Here is a 16,404-nt window from a genome sequence, read left to right as displayed (position 1 = left end):
CTGACGAAGGGGGTGGATGTCATCATGGTGAGTGGATCATTATTGAGAACCTCAGTTCACTGTGATTTTGACAGACTGGAAAATAAGCCACAATGGTAAGAATCATCAAGTTGGAGTTATTTCTCCTGTGAAAAAACCCGGTTAAGAAGAGTGGCAATGCAGATTAACCCTTTGTGATACTAATGTTTCTCTGTCTTCCTTTGCTGGCAATGGCAACCTAAACTATGTTTGGAATTAAAAAAAAAAAAAATTTGTGTCCCTTGTTCCCAAAGTAATGGATGGAGGACCACTCAGTCATGTCATGAAGCTAGAAACCTAGCCTTCTATACTCTGAGAATATTCTATTTACAGGGTCTCGGAAATGCTAAAGACCGCCAAAGGATTAACTACAGTTGTTTCAGATCAAACAATCCTTGGTCTCTCCTGTATCTCCTTGAAAGTGAGCCTGAAGTCCGTTAAAGGGCTTATCCTCCTTGCATAATGCTGAGTGAGAATTCAGAATATAAAATTTTATCTACGACAGGGCTGCAAATATTCAAACACTGAATATGCGCAAAGGTACAGTCTAACAGATGATATGGGGAAATAAAAAACAATTTGATTTAGAAATGGAACTGGTGTCAGTTTGGGCTGTTATTTCGGTACAGAACCTGTAACAAAGTAGCACGTACTGAAAAAAGGGGAGGGGCACCTGGGTGGCTCAGTCAGTTAAGCGTCTGCTTTCTGCTCGGTTGTGATCCTGGGGTCCGGGGATCGATCCCTGCATCGGGCTCCCTGCTCAATGGGGGAGTCTGCTTCTCTCTCTCCCTCTGCCCCTCCCCCCTGCTCATGCGTTCTCTAATAAATAAATAAAATCTTTAAAAATTTGTAAAAAGGAGAAAAAAATTTTAATTGCTGATTTTGTGACTGGAGCTGTCTCTTGAAGATCAATAACGCCCGAAACTGAAGCTGCTTTTCTGCCAGGGAAGACGGGCTTGCATGGAGACCCGCAATCTGCGGTCCCTACCAAATGAGACAAGGGGTAGAAATGTCCTTTATAATAAACTACAAAATGCTCTGCCAGGGTAAGGTGGACATCACCTGTAAGAAAAAGGTTGGAGACCGTCTCCCACGCAGTGATCCCCGGGAAGTGCCTCGTCAGCTGCAAAGGCTGATGTCACCGAGGATGAGCGTCCCATCAGGCCTGTGCCAGACCGTGGAGTGACTTCAGCGCGCAGGCACCAACAGGGGGCGGGGCTGTGAGGCCTCAGTCCCGGAGTCCACGCTCCCCAAGGAGCTGGTCCATATGTATATATATATATATCTCAGTGTTTCCCTCTCCGTCTTTCAATGTCTGTCTCTGTCTTCAATCTGTGTTGTCTGCCTTTTTTTTTTTTTTAAGCTCCCCCTCACTTTCTTTCTTTCTCTGTGTCTCTCTCTCTGGGACACCTTTCCCCCCAGCCTCTCAGCTAATGACCAAACGCCCTTGATGAGGGAACGCTCGTCCAGTTCCTGCAGGCACCCATTTCCTTCCACGTGTGCAGGGATCAGGATTTCCCGCCAAGACCTGGGGCTGGCTTGTGGGCAGGGCCACTTTGCCCTCAGGATGACAGGCACAGAGCCTCAGATCTAGGAACATCTTAGGATGTCGCAAAAATGTCTGAGGCCTCCAACATTATTAGCTCCAAAATATGAAAATAAAACTTCAATATCACCATTAATGATTTTATTTTTTTTTAAGTTTATTTAAGTAATCTCTACACCCAAGGTGTAGGTCCACTCAGGACCCTGAGATGAAGAGTCACATGCTCTTCTGATTGAGCCAGCCAGGCGCCCTGTGATTTTAAATTAAATGCTTACCACATAGGACACTGTCAGTTCGTCAATGGCAACTCTACTGACTTTAACCTATAGGTGAAAAAAATTTTCCCCCACTTTGCAGACTGTTATATATAATTATACATAAAGTATACGTAGCAAATGGGGAAGTAGGTGCATCTCAGTATGTTTTAAATGACATGTGGTCAGGTGCTTCAGGTTTAGGGAGACCTTAAAAGGATCCTGGCTATGGATATGGGCTAGGAGGAGTTTTGCTATTTTATTAATGTTCCTAAAGCTTGAGACACAAGTGTGGGTTTAACAGCAAAACACACTGAACTGAAGTAGATGGGCTAGTAAATTAGTACCTAGCTCTCCTGATACAACATACCGAAACAGCTTTCTTTATAAAAAGCTCTCCACTTTTCTAAACACGCTCAACCTATTTTGGTAATTTCAAAAGTGTTTCTTTGCCTTTTCTTGTGTTTAAATAAACTCTTCCTTTCTAGCCCTTTCTGCAAAGACAGAGCCAGAGAATTGATGAACTGTGTGCCTAAGTGCTGAAATGCTGAAATGCTGCAAAACCATGTGCGTGAATGAGATGCCCTCATTCGAAAACTATGGGAAGAGGTTGGGGGCTCTAACAGCTTTTAGTACTTTGTTAGCAACTGACTTCGATTCAAACAGAACAAAATTCAAAAGCCTGTTAATACCAGTGATCTAAAGTTGTCTGTGTCTTTTACTCAGGCATTCCAAAGAAAACTGCAAATCTAGATACATTCTTTTAAAGTTACTTATGCAAGATGAGCCGCTGAGGTGGTTTTAATTATCATTCACATTTCAGTGCCAAGAAAAGATATTTTAAATGTAATATAAAAATAGCTAACATTATTGGGGCTCCTGGGTGGCTCCGTTGACTGAGCCTCTGAATCTTGATTTCTGCTCAGGTCATGATCTCAGGATCGTGGGATTGAGCCCTGCGTTGGGCTCTATGCTCAGCGGGGAATCTGCTTGGGATTTTCTCTCCCTCTCCCTCTGCCCCTCTCCCCCATGCTCTCTCTCTCTGTCTTTAAAATAAATAAATCTTTTTTAAAAATGGCGAACATTACTGAATTCTTACTGTGGGCAGGCTCTCTTCTAGCCACCTATGACAGGTACTATGATTAACTTCACTTGGCAGATGATAAAACAGAGGCACAAAGAAGATGCATAACTTGCACAAGGTAACACAGCTAGCAAATGGCACAGTGGAATTCAGATCCAGGTGCCCCGATGTTAGACCCAGGGGACATAACCATTGCTAATTCTAATAACAACTGTCTCTTTGGTCCACAGACTCTCCAGACCTTTATTATAATGTGATCTTTTATTATATTACTTACAAGGGCAAAAGGATGTTCGCCCAAACTGTACGGCGCTTTTTTGGTTTTTTAAGATTTTATTGATTTGAGAGAGAGAGAGAGAGCACAAGCGGGGTAAGGGGCAGAAGGAGAAGCAGGCTCCCCGCTGAGCAGGGAGCCCAACACGGGACTCGATCCCAGGACTCTGGGATCATGACTTGAGCCAAAGGCAGCCGCTTAACCAACTGAACCACCCAGGTGCCCCAGTATAACTTTTTTAAGAGGTTTGAAATAACATAGTTAACTTCAAAGATGAGAGTGTCCCTCAGTATTAGACAGAGGGTTTGACGTTTTAAATACATCAAGAGCAAATTGAAGTTAGAAAACTTAGAGCTCAATATTTGATATATTCTAGAATTACCCAGGCAACCTGCAAACCTAATATTTTAAGTGGGAGCATGCTTTGTAAAGACATGCTTATGAGGGAGCTAAGGTTTTGCAACTTAAAGAATGTCTGGGGAGGAGCAGGGTCAGCATCAGCACCACCTGGGAGCCAGTTAGGATGAATCACAGACCTGCTGAATCAGAACCTGCATTTTAACAACACCCCAAGTGATTCAAATGCACATTCAAGTTTGAGCAGCACTGATCCATGAGAACTGGTCTGTTTTTAATTTGGCAGGCATATGAATCCTAGAGTTCACTGTGTTTCTTTTTTCTTTCTTTCTTTTTTTTTTTTTTGCTTGGTGCTAGGAAGCTCAAGGTCACACGTGCAGCTAACTTTTTAAGGAACTGTCAAGGACATTAAGATATATTCTATTATTAACCTTACCCAGATTTAGATTGACTTCCCTCCCCTTATTTCCTCTCACCCAGTAATTTTATACTTGTTATACAGTCTCCATAAGCTGCCTCAGATAATTTGTAGAATGAGATTTATAAACAAATGCATATAAATAAGGCATTTTCCATGTCCCGTCTTGTCATTCTACGGGTCTCATGCTGTTACTTGTGGTCGTTCTGTTTCTAATACTTCGGTTAGATCAAAGCACAAATTCACAAAGGAATCCGTGAACAGTGGAAGGAGAAACCCTCACGTGTAGGGTGAAGAGCACGTTCCAGCTTCAGAAATCAGAGCAAGAGAAAAGGACTGTGACTGTCCCAGGGCACCAGGCAGAGCGCGCCCCCCCGAGGCTGTCCGCCCTGGGAAAAAGCACAAGATTAGAAGGAGGCCTGCGCATCCTATCACAAACAGCAGTTGGCCCCTCGGTAACCTCTGTGCTCTGCTGGCAGGCTGCAATGTTTTGGATAAACGCTGCTACTGTACTCTGAACTTTGGGGACCTCTCCCCGCCACCCCCACAAACAGCAAATGCAGTTAAGAAGCAGAGACAAAATGTTACCAAATTGTTTAGAAACTGCAATCAATGACCCAATAGTCTCTCTCTACAGTCCTGTTAGGTCTAAAAAAAAAAATGCACTCAAAACCAGAAATCAAATAAGAGAAAAAGCAAAACAACAGTAAACTCTCATAACTCTTGTTATACCACTTTTAAAGACTGGGGGTGGGGCGAGTTGGATGTCCTTGCTTTCTCAACTGATGAATGACAGTGTGGACACCACATACAGTGTCTTTACATAGAACACTGTCTTTGAACATGAACTAAATACAGCTCTTACATTGCACCTTTTCTATTACATCAATCCTATCCCTGCTTTTTATGAGAGAGAAAAGTTCGTCTTAAGTGAGAGTCTGGAAAACCAGCACTCCTGTTAAATAGAGCAGGATTTCAAGTTGGGGCAAAGATAATACCACCTTTTAGAAACACATCAATGCACGTGAGCTCTCCTTTCTTTAAAAAGATTATTTATTTACTTATTTACTTATTTATTTGAGAAAGGAGCACTGAGCAGGGAGCCGATGTGGGACTCCTGGATCATGACCTGAATGAGCCAAAGGCAGCCACTTAACTCACTGAGCCACCCAGGTGCCCCAATGTGAGCTCTCCTTAAAACCCGCTTACTTGTTTAAGAAAAGTCTACTAGTTTTCAACAGCACAAGACCCAAAGGGAAAGCTGGGATGTTTATAATCTTAAGTCTTATCTTATCTGGATCAGATTCCCACTGAGAAGAATCACAAATACATAAGCATCTGAGACCTGCTGAGGAAAATGGACTGCTTTAGGAAAAGAGTAAATCTCTCTCCAACCTTGCTTGCAACTTTTTTTTTTGACCATACATTGTTGAGCTCATTGAAATTTTACCAATTAAGATATCCATGTTACCAAATATTTTTTTGAAACACCGCTTAGCAGATTTCAAGTATTAAGAGGTTTAAATATCATCCACTCCCACCTTAGTGTGAATTAGGTTTCTTGGTTTCTTTCCTCCTTACAAAGAGGTTGGATTTGGACTGTCAGTGTGAGTGGAGAAAGGAGACCGACAGGAAGATGGGGTAATTATTAATCATGAGGCACTGCTCTGGGGAAGATCTGGATACTTAGCACATCAAGGAGAGTGAGAAAACATGGAAAGGTGGGAAGGTCTCAAATCCACGTTTTTTTATTCCACAATTTTTTCCCTAAAACTTTCTTAAACTTGACACTGACAAAATAGTCAAAACATTCACTGGCTAACCACATCTCTTCTAACTCCCAGCTACCCCCATGGAACCTATGGTGTGGTTTTAAGGTCTGTTGTTTGGATGGTCTTTGTGACTCCCATATAGGGAGGGCTCAGAAATTTGTTGAATAGATCAAGCTCCCAGTTGGTGTATTAGAACCCTATCGTCACTGGTTGGTTTCTTTCTTTCTTCTTTCTCTTTCCTTCTTTCTTTCTTTCATGGTGACTAGAAAACATTTAGTAAGAATACATTTTATCTACATGGGCAGGATTGGAACAGACCAGTTTAGCAGTATGCATTTCAGACATCCTGCAAAACTCACCCTTCTCAGCTACATCTTCCACCCCAACTTTTGTAGTTTGGTTAGAACTGTGGTAACAGCTTTCAACATGGCTCCCAGTAACCCTGCCTCTTGGTATTCTTGCTCTGTGCAATCCCCTCCCCTGGTGTGTGGGCTGGAGCCAGTGACTTGTTTCTAACCAACAGAATACAGCAGAAGTGACAGGATGTCACTCTGAAGGTTTACATGGAGACTCTGGCTTCTATCTTGCTTACACACACACCCTCTTGCTTATCCTGAAGGAGCCAGTTGCCATGTTGGGAGCTACCCCAAATATATTTGGACAGACAAATATAGCAAAAACTTGCCGAGGGCTCTTCAAGATGTCCATCGACAGATGAATGGATAAAGAAGATGTGGTATATTAGAGATTACTTAAAAAAAAAAAAGATGTGGTATATATATACAATGGAATATTATGCAGCCATCAAAAGGAATGAGATCTTGCCATTTGCAAGGACGTGGATAGAACTGGAGGGTGTTATGCTGAGCAAAATAAGTCAATCAGAGAAAGACGTGTATCTTATGACCTCACTGGTATGAGGAATTCTTAATCTCGGGAAACAAACTGAGGGTTGCTGGAGTGGTGGGGGGTGGGAGGGATGGGGTGGCTGGGTGATAGACATTGGGGAGGGGATGTGCTATGGTGAGCGCTGTGAATTGAGTAAGACTGTTGAATCACAGATCTGTACCTCTGAAACAAATAATACATTATATGTTAAAAAAAAAAAAAAAGAAGATAGCAGGAAGGGAAAAATGGAAGGGGGGGGAATCGGAGGGGGAGACGAACCATGAGAGATGATGGACTCTGGAAAACAAACTGAGGGTTCTAGAGGGGAGGGGGGTGGGAGGATGGGTTAGCCTGGTGGTGGGTATTAAGGAGGACATGTTCTGCATGGAGCACTGGGTGTTATACGCAAACAATGAATCGTGGAACACTACATCAAAAACTAATGATGTAATGTAGGCTAACATAACAATAAAAAGATTTTTAAAAATTTACGGAGGGCTCTTGCCAACAGCTAAGGACAAACGAAAGCCCTTATAATCCAAGGGGAACTGAATCCTGTCACCAGCCACGTGAGTGAGCTTGGAAGTGAACCCTCCCCTAGTTGACCCTTGTGGTGATCACAGCTGTGGCTGCCATTTAACTGTGGCTTTGAGAGCCCTGAGTCAGTGGCAGCCAGCTAAACCACACCTGGGTAAACCACAGAGACTGGGAGATAACAACTGTTTGTTGTTTTATGCTGTAAAGTTTTCATCATACAGCAATAGATAACTAACACAAGTGTCTATGTTTTTAAAAAGCATAGGTCGGGTATTCGCTGATATTTAAACATGTGATTCCTTTAGGAAATGCTTTACCTGGTAAAATTTCTGCCTCTTAACTGGATCTCAGAGTTATTCTCCTGGCCTAAGGAGTATAATATAATGACAACCTATACGATAAAGTTCTTAGTATCAAAAGAGCCTCTTTGGCATCAATCCAATCTCTAACTAACCTTAAAAACTTGAGAATTACTAAAAACATAAGTAATAAGTAATTTTTCTTTGGTTCTAGCTCTGATTCCATTAACTGAATTAATTAATGTCTCTTCAGAGGCTGTGACAGGTCAGATAAAAGGTAAGAAGAATGCTAAGAAGTACCAGCCACAAACATCTTTCCTTCTCTCCTAAACGAGCAAAATTTTAAGACTAGCTTCCCCCAAGTAAAAACAGAACAAACATTTTAGTAAAATTTGGCTTTGTAAGAGACTTAAAATTCAAGTTTACAGACACTGTCTAGATGCCAAATCGGGACCCGGCTGCATTTTTTAAAAGACCACCAGACAGAATTATCACATGGATGACGAACATGAACCAACCTGTTCGCCCTTTTAAGGAACAGAGGGAGCACATTTTTTCCAGGCTTTGCAAATAGTTTCCTAAAACAAATCTGCCAGATGACAAAAACACATACACATACCAGAAAATTTCCAATCTCCGCTGTTGCTGAAACTGACTCTTTTTTTCCTTTGGGGCAGAGACCATATTTGTCCCCCACCCATTCAAAAAAAAAAACAACAGCCAATGAATAAGTCAATACTATTCATTAGAATGCTGCATCATTCCTGACGGTTTTAGTATTGTCAGATGCCTCCGTTTGGGTTGGGGAAAAAGTATTGGAATTGGGAGAAACAGCAAGTCTACTAAGACATAAATTGTCCAGATGCCCCCAACTCCCTCTATAAACATCTGCCTGCTCTGGGGACTTGGGGAGAGAGGGCCTGTCTGGGTTTTGGAGGCAGGAGAACTTGCAAAGATCTCAAGGGGGCTGTAGGACAGAACATCATGCATGTCTTTCAGCAGATCGGCACACTTGTAGGTGGTTCTGGTGTCTCTTAAGAGACTGAGCTGTGCCTCCAAAGAGATGAGTCACTCCTGGTCTCTTTCAATGCCAAGCATAATGCCTGGCATGCAGTAGAGGCCCTCAACTACTGGACAGGTGAATGCATCAACATTATTCAAAGGGGACAAGTACTGCTAGGTGTGCAAGGTTTTCAAAGGACACGTATGGTGTTCCATGACAGAGGGTGAGGAGGGAAGACAGGGACCAGTTCTCACTCCCCAAGCTCACACCAGTATGACACGTCCATGGAGGCTGTGCTCATCCCCAGACCCTTCGGAGGGCTGAGTCACAGTCATTGTCACGGGCTCTGCTTCTTCTTGCCCTAGAGACACACGGAGTTGGCAGGTTGTTGCCTGGATTTTTATGCCAGGGTTTGGGTGAGTTTCAAAGCGACTCTGGGAGAGGACATTAGAGACCCGTTGAAGGAAGCAGCCCTTGTGTCCTGCTCCCAGTAAGGCTGTCGTGATGGGGTCCTGCTCAGCAATACAGCGATTCTGGGCTCACATCACGTCCCACAGCTCCTGGAAACATCAGCTACCTCGGGGGAGCACTTAGGCTCTCGGGCCTATTGCCCAGGGTCTCAGCAACTTTGGAGGTGCCACCTTCAGAGCTATGTGTCTGGAGTCACCCAGCAGCCTCTGGTCGGGGCCCGCATCGGGGTTCACACTTAGTAACATCAAGGAGCACTCCCACTGCAGGTGTCTTCCTCCATGTCCTCGTGCAAACGATCACACACCCAGTATCCACCAAACAAGCACAGAAGCTGCTGGGAGGTGCAGACATGCATATCGAATCATGTATTAAGCACATGCTAAATTTCTGGACAAATCCTGAGCCTCAGAGGGAAAGTTCTACATGGGTACAGTGCAAAAAAATGCAGGGTTTGCCTGACACCAGCTCTCGCTGGAGAGCTGGCCAGAAACGGCGGTCAGAATAGCTCTACCGGAAATCATTGCCACCGTCCTGTCCCCATGAGTAAACAGACCCTGGACGTAACGAGGAGAACTTTCTACCCTTCCCAAGCTCCCTACCTATTCTACTTTGTCCATACCAATTCAGGGAATGTGGCTCTGCCTATAAACTAACAGGGTCTACTTCATCTGCACAGAATCTAACTCATCAAACGGAGCCTGGCCTGAATTCTAGGACGAGGGAAAGGAAACACTGAAGAAAATAATGTGACTATCAAAAATTTACATGATGTACCAATGGGCAGTCTCGATGACAGTTTTGTGGCATTTAAAAGAACTGCAGAGGCGCCTGGGTGGCTCAGTCTGTTAAGCATCTGCCTTCAGCTCAGGTCACGACCTCAGGGTCCTGGGATGGAGCCCCGCATCGGGCTCCCTGCTCAGTGGGGAGCCTGCTTCTCCCTCTCCCTCTGCCCCTCACCCTGCTCGTGCTCTCTTGTGAGCTCTCTCTCAAATAAATAAGTAAATAAAATCTTTTAAAAAAAATAACGTAACTGCAGACAATCATCTTCTATTCTTGATGATTGGTGAGAAAGGTGCCCCCTACAGGGGCATGAGAGAAATAGGGCCTGTTTTCCAGCCGTGATGATATGGAAGGCAGTCACCGACTATGACTATCTGCCCTCCTGACCTGCACAAGACCAGGGCTATATTTCTGAAACACGACTACAGAAAGACTGATTGCTGCAGATCCAGTCCAATCCCTGATGACAAGATCACATCAAAATCTTCATATGAGGGTAGTGCTCTCCCCAGCTGCCTGCTTAGGGTTCACTCTCGGTCGGAGATACACCACACAAGGCAAACTGGGGCCGTCACCCTGGCTCCACCAGGGCCTTGTAGAGGAGATCATCAGCACAGCAGGATGCTAGAGACATCAGGGGTACAGCCGGCGCCCCGGTCCCACCAAACCCCTGCCGGGGCAAAACACCAACGAATCAGCTAAAAGTCAATCTGCCTCATCCCCCACGCCCCCTCCCCCCCAGCCCCCCCACAACATGCCAATACCAAGAGCATTTACTGATGCACTCCACCATGTGCAAAACAGTTTTAGGTCGTGAAGGGAGAAACTTAATGAGTCTCTGTTACCCTGAAGGAGTTTACGACCAGGTCAGAGATTCACAGCATATACATAACACAAATAGCAACAATTAATATGTGTCATTATAGAGCGTTTCACGTTTCGCACAGGCAGGGGGAGTGGCAGGCAGAGGCAGAAGCAGGCTCTCCACTGAGCACAGAGCCCGATGCGGGGCTCGATCCCAGGACCCTGGGGGAATGACCTGAACTGAAGGCAGACGCTTAACTGACTGAGCCACCAGGCGCCCCCCAACCCCCAGTTTACCTTTTGAAGGTCGTCAAAGAACATAGAACAAATGAGGTGAAATAGGCACATTTTTAGTTTTATAACCCTTTTGGTATTTAGGCTTGCAGATAAATGAAATTCATTTTTTAATTATAAAAGATACACAAAATCTGACTGATGAGCATTTTTAAAAATTACCTTTTTACCCTGTGAAACTCAATCCTTCCCTGCTACTTATCAATAAATAGTTGAATTTAATGCAGCAACATTTAAAATAATAAAGGCTATTTTACTTTGTGCTGTGGGGCCCGCCTGCCCTGCCCCAACCCTTACCCACTTTGTCCCCTAGGAAGACCCTGATGCAGCCGCTAACATCTGGCCCCGGGGCATTGTACTTCTACTGAGAAGGGTCAAGGGCACTGGGTCCAAGGCCGTGCAACCACAGGACATCCATCATGAGGGAGAGCTGTTAAAATACCTCTGCTTCAAAGGTGGCCAAGCATGTCACGAGAAGAGTTTGGGTGAATGCTCACCTCCAGATCATCTCTATAGCACACGAGAATGTCAGATCTGAGCATGAAAAAGCTAAAAAGAAGAGAAGCTGTTCCCCCACCACCCCCCACCCCCGGCACGGCACGGGAAGTAAGAGAGAAGAATTCCCCCCGAAAGATATCTCATCAGAAGACAAGCCACTTCAAAGAACAGATTTTAAAATGATAATTAAAAAAACAAACAAAAGTCTCAAAATCAAAGAAGGCTTTCTGAATTTTAAGAGGTTCCTCTTAAGCCAGGCAGGCTGTTCATCATCATAATCAAACGCAGGCCCAGGTCTGCTTTATTTTCATCACCGTTTCCCGGTGCTTCTGCCTCATCAACCTTATGCTCCCCACCCATGTCCAAACAGGATGCTGCAGGAACCTGCCTGCTGAGTGCTGGATAAAGGATCCGCGGGAAAAATGACACCATCGTTCAGTGGACAGTGCAGGGTCTTTCATGAGGGCAGTCACACTTACACATGGTGCACTCAAAGGAAATGAGTCTTAAAACAGAGATCAATGTGGGGCTGTGACTTGTGGAATCAGGGATATTACCGTATATACAACCTCCATGACGTTTCACTACTGCCTCACATCCTTCCTTGAACAAATTTTTAATTTCAGTATAGTTGCCACACTACGTTACATTAGTTTCAGATGTACAACACAGAGCTTTGAAAAGTGTCCACTTTCTAAGGTCATGGCTTAATGAAAGAAGGCAGAAGGTGACAGGTTAGAATACGTGTCTTTGCCGAACCATAAGAGACGATGGACTCTGAGAAACAAACTGAGGGTTCTAGAGGGGAGGGGGGTGGGAGGATGGGTTGGCCTGGTGGTGGGTATTGAGGAGGGCACGTTCTGCATGGAGCACTGGGTGTTATGCACAAACAATGAATCATGGAACACTTCATCTAGAACTGATGAAGTAATGTATGGGGATTAACATAAGAATAAAAAAAAAAGATCATCATGCGGAAATAAATAAATAAATAAATAAAAAGAATACATGTCTTGGCACAAAAAAAAAGACAATATTAATCTCTCGGGACACTGGAATACTTTTCAGTTCTTCTCCATCCTGAGCTTCAAGGGCAAAAAAATAAAGTGTATGTTTTCCTTTAATAAATCACGACGCCATCTGCTTTGTAATAGAAAAATAACTAGTTGTGTGGGCACCTAGAAAGTGAGCGAATTGTGCCCTCAAGTGGCTGAACGTTGTACTGGAAGGCTGGCTTGGCAAAGCCTGCAATTGCTAAGTCATGTTAGATCACAGGCTCCCCCCTGATCTCTTTGATTCTGAAAAGGAGGAGGACAACTGAATTTTGGAGTAAGGCATCAGGAAATGGGATGATGTTCCGGATTTATCACTGAGCCCAACTTGCTACAGCAAAGTCAAGGACGAGGACTGAAGTATCTGGACAAGTCAGGCACTAGGAATTCACTTCACTTTTGCCTGTGTTGCACTGTCGTTCCAAACAAAACGTTTGTATATAATAAGGTTTGTCTTCCACAAGCAACTGCTTTCTAAGGCTAGTAAAACCAACAACTTGGGTTTTAGGGTCGCCTTATAAGGCAGAGTTCTTTCAACATCCCTTTAAAGGGTGAAAAGCAGAAATGTGTCCCATAAACATGCTTGCACAGGTGTGAAAAGTTATAGAACATTTTTTTTTCATCGTAACATCATTTGTTACAAAAGACTGGCAACATCTTGGATGCTTGTTAACATGGGTTAAGTAAATCATGATGCATCTAAATGAGATTCAGTGCAGCTGTAAAAGAGGCAATTTTATGTACTCATCCAGAAGTCCTCTCCAAAACCCAGTATTCGATGAGAAATCAAGATACAGAACAGTGTGGAGATTTTGCTATACTTGCATTGTGAAAGGAAAAACACCAGAGCTATCCTGGCTTGTATAGACATCATCTATCTCTGGAAGGATACACATTGATAAAAATGGTTGTTTCCAAGGGTCAAAAATAGAACTGTGGGATTTACATGATTTTCATCTATTTTGTTCACTAGTATTTCTCTAGTGTTTAGAAAAGGGCCTGGCACACTGTAAGCACTCAATATTTGTGGAATAAATATGTGATTAAATCAAATAGATGTATATGTACATATATTTAAAAGGCTGTGCCCAAGGAAGAGGTTGGATGACTAGAAGTCAGCAGAGGGAGAGAGAATTCTCACTCTGCATTTTCGTACTTTAATAATTTAGAACCGCCAGAATAGCCTATGTGTTCCAAGATAAATAAAATTCAAACAACTCGAGAAACACATAAAATTATTTTGATAGCTATTTAAGGAAGGTATTGTTTGATGGTGATTTACACCCGGGCCAATCACATCAGAAAGCACCGATTGTTAATTAGCAGTCATGCTGGAGTACTCACAGCATCTGAGCATACTGTGCTATAAAACAACAACAACAACACCACTGTCCTCATGGGGCGCGATTTCCTGCTCGAGCACTTGGTCTTTCCAAATTTCACCTCACCTGCTATTCCAGCAGAAGCTGGGATCGCTTCCCAAGTCAGGTGGATGGAGTTGCAGAGCCCTCTCTCCAGGGGGTCTCCAGGTGGGGCTGGACAGTTGTACTTTTTTTAAAAAATATAATTCTCCACAGTGGCCTCTGAGATACCCCTTGGCCCCAACACACAGTACCAAAAAGATCCAGTCTGGACATACAGCTAGCTGAGCTCAGAATGGGAGTCCATTTCCGTGGACCAAAGAGAAGTCTCTTTCAAGGTCATCTTCTACTCTGCATGCCCCGGCTCCTCTCTAACCACCTCACCCAGAATTACTTCTGGTTCATTCCTTTCCTTATAGAGCCTATTCACAAAATTTCAACTTTCAGACATCCATTCAGGATGAGCTCGCACATTTATCGTACGCCATTCTTTTTACCTCGGTAGGCTGCAGGTCTGACAGTTTTCAACAGCCCGCTCCCCTCTGTGATATGGGAGGCACCTCCCTGTTAAACCAGGCACCAGGTGAGCTTTGGGAATGCAGACTGCTGGTCTGAGAACGTTCTGCTAAATAGGAGGCGGCCTGAAAACAGCTCATTATCCATCAAAGAAATCATGTTCTAACTGATATACTTGTTCTCAGCAAGCTCGGTCCTCCACAGCAAGCCTACTAATTGGATAAAAAGGTCTCAGAGCCTTTGGGGGGCTGGGAAAAGAGATGAAAACGCACTTTATGGGCCTTTCTCTGATATAATCGCCAGCTAAAGGGACGGCAAGGAGGTTAACAAGCTCATTACAAGCTCAGCGCCTGTGATCTCCGTACACACCCCCGTGGCAGCCACAGGACCAGGTGCCCCGAGAGGTCAGGCTGGGCCTTGGCGGCAGCCCTGCTATTCCTCCCCCCACCCCTGCCCCCACCGGAAGGCAGCAGCTGGTGTCCCCAACACCAGCTGCTGGGCCCCCTGGGCCAGGAGCCAGGAGTGGGCTCAAACGTGTTGCTGGGCTCACAACTAGTGTTTTCTTCATCTGGCCGTGGAGAAAGGGGGCCAACGTCAGATGTGGATAATCCTGTTTATCAACCTCATTTTCCCAGCTGTTCTGCTCCGCTTTCAGAATCACTGTCCTGCTTGCGACTTCGCTAGGGGGCTGGGCTGGGTCTGTGTCAGGGGCCGCTTGTCCGACTCCACACCGCTACCCCCACAGGTTGCATGGGGCACGCGGACGGCCAAAGCCCCTGGTTTGGGAGATGCTAGCCACTCCTGGGAATACCACTATCCTAATCCCATTTTATCTGAGGCTCTGTGAGAGACGTAAAAATAAGTTCTACTGAGTTCTACTCACACCGTGGTAAATTGAGGCCTCACCCATATTAATATCCTGTAATGTGTGACTCTGGGCACTATTCACGTTCAAGGCCAGAAAACATCTGCCACTGGATCCGTGTAAAAGTTCCCCCTACCAAGAGAGCTCTGCAGGTCGGGTGAAAATTACATAAATTCGAAATTCAAATCCTGGGTTTGTCACTGCAGGCATTCCTTGCTTGACCCACGAGATGCATTCCCCACAAGTTCCAGGCAAATCAAATTTCTCTAAGTCAAGCCGTATTTCAAATTCAGGAGGTGGACCCTCTCTAAAACAAAGAATTATGCCTGAACTTACCAGCTCTGTAAATCTTAATTTTCATTCCCTGGATTTTGTTAAAGAGATGCAGCTGTGACCAGGATCAGAGACACGGAAATAGCAATGTCAACAGGGAGAGCTACCTGCAGGCCAAACCCTTAGCATGGTGTCCAGAATTCAACGAAGTCAAAGGAAAACTTTCCTTTTCTTTTTTTTTTTAAAGATTTTATTTATTTGACAGAGAGAGACACGGTGAGAGAGGGAACACAGCAGGAGGAGAGGGAGAGGGAGAAGCAGGCCTCCCGCCGAGCAGGGAGCCCGATGCGGGGCTCGATCCCAGGACCCCGGGACCATGACCCGAGCTGAAGGCAGACGCTTAACGACTGAGCCACCCAGGCGCCCCTAAAGGAAAACTTTTCTAAAAGAAAAAGGAACTGCTGCCCCTGCTGAAATGGTAAGACTTGTGGGACAGAGAAGACTTCAGGGCATACCCACTATTGATACCACAATGTAAGGAGGTTTAGACACCTCTGCTTGAAAAGAGACTTTGATCAGAGGGGAAGGGGATGGAAAAGCCACAAGGTAACTGGTTTCTTGAGGTATAAGGAGATGAGGAGGCACAAAAGGGGGGTGGATTGGGGCAGAGATGAGCAGACTAGGTCAGCAAAGGCCAACAGTTAGCTCACCGATCTGACCCAGGGTTCAGATCTGACCCAAGTCTTCCATTTCTGTTTTGTGAAATGGTACTGGAGGTATGGGGAAAGGGGAAGATTCATCCAGGGCGGGGTTGCTCTTAAGACCAAACTAATCAAAACCACGATAAAGCATGTGGGGACGGCTGCAGAAATATGAAACATTTAACAAGAGCACAAGAGGTAGACAATAAGCTCTCCAAATTCCTTGACATTCCTTCCCATAGTGAGGTTCTGAGCCAAGTTCACTGTAACTCTCCTTGCTTACTGAAGCTATAAAATATGGTGGCCTAGGAGCCAAGAGAAGATGCTGAAGGTAAACTT

At 44.6% G+C, this 16,404-nt stretch overlaps 1 protein-coding gene across 2 annotated transcripts in view; it reads right to left on the bottom strand.

Annotated features, from left to right (window-relative positions):
• DOCK8 (dedicator of cytokinesis 8) overlaps positions 1-16,404 on the bottom strand; it is a 227,664-nt gene that overhangs the window by 99,646 nt on the left and 111,614 nt on the right. The window lies entirely within an intron of this gene.

The sequence above is a fragment of the Mirounga leonina genome, unplaced genomic scaffold (genome assembly GCF_011800145.1).
Source record: "Mirounga leonina isolate KUSES-001 unplaced genomic scaffold, KU_Mleo_1.0 Mir_224, whole genome shotgun sequence".
NCBI lineage: Eukaryota > Metazoa > Chordata > Mammalia > Carnivora > Phocidae > Mirounga > Mirounga leonina.
The sequence above is the reverse complement of the archived record's forward strand: the minus strand, read 5'-3'. Positions and strand labels throughout refer to the sequence as shown.